Genomic DNA, 1,311 nt, shown 5'->3' with positions numbered 1-1,311 from the left:
GAGTATAAATTCAGGTCAGGAAATAATAATAAATGAAAAAAATTAAAAATAATATTTGTAAAACTTCTATAACACCGGGGGGGGGGGAAGCACACAAGAAAATTAAGAAACATGCAGGATTTAGACAAAGAAAAATGTAAATTTCACTGAAGGCCATAAAAAAAACGCTAATTTTTAGAAGTCCATTATTCTTAAAAATAAAAATTCAGGGTCAGTGAGAGTGCTCAGCCTATAAAGGTACCTGAGTTATAGCCTGACGACCTGAATTCAAACCCTGGGACCTACAGAGTGGGCAGAAGAAACCACCACTTAAAGATACCCTCTGACCCCCACATGTATACCACATCTACACACATAAACACACACACACCCACACACACACGCACACACAAACATAAATGAATATGAAAGATTTCTCAGTAAGTATTTTAAAGAATAAAATAAGTTAAGCCTACACTGTGTATAAAATAGTATTGGTGATTTGCAGTGCTAAATTTTGTAATGAAACAACAGAAATGAAGTAAGTATTTCTGCTTCCATTTTCCAAATTATAAAAGACAATCCTGCATCAATGCTGTGAGGTCAATATAGTAGAATTTTCTTAATAGTGATGTGGAACAGAGAATGTGTGAAATAAAAGATTTATAGTAAACACTATTGAAATATTTACCGAGACATCTTTTAAAAATATGGAACAGCTTTCATCTATGTTGTCATTTAAAATATCGAAAGAGTTTGAAATATGTTTTGAAACTTATATAACAGAGAAAGGAATGGAATATTTTCAAATGTGACAAGGAGGTGTAAGGCCATCATGCAGAGACAAACCACGTGAGTCAGCTGATACTATTGCATAACTATTTAAGAAATATTCACTGACAACAAGAAATAACCATGGTAAATAAATTACACATGGTGAAATGATTCTAAACTTACAGATTACATTTTACAGTTTACCATTCAGTAGAAAATTTCCAATGTATATGACCTGTTGATTTTGTTTCCTTTTCACCTGAAGGCCTATGTCCTTTTGGAGTGATAATTTTATTAAGAGCACTCCTACATTTTTATTACCTTCTTTTTCCTCATAACTGTCATTTTATCACATATTTTCACTTACATCAACTTATACCAAATATTGAACACTCTAATTTTCATTTCTGAAGTGACTCTTTTCTCCTTTGTCAAATGTTTTCTTAAATTCAGTTAATTCTTATTTTTTCTATTCCTTTTTTCTTACTATCTTTGTTTGTGGTTTTAGTCATCAGGCAGATGGTTTTCAAATTATCTTTCATTTATGTTAAATGTTTG

This window comes from Rattus norvegicus, chromosome 4 (assembly GCF_036323735.1).
Source record: "Rattus norvegicus strain BN/NHsdMcwi chromosome 4, GRCr8, whole genome shotgun sequence".
Classification (NCBI taxonomy): Eukaryota; Metazoa; Chordata; class Mammalia; order Rodentia; family Muridae; genus Rattus; species Rattus norvegicus.
This window is presented reverse-complemented; position numbering follows the sequence as displayed.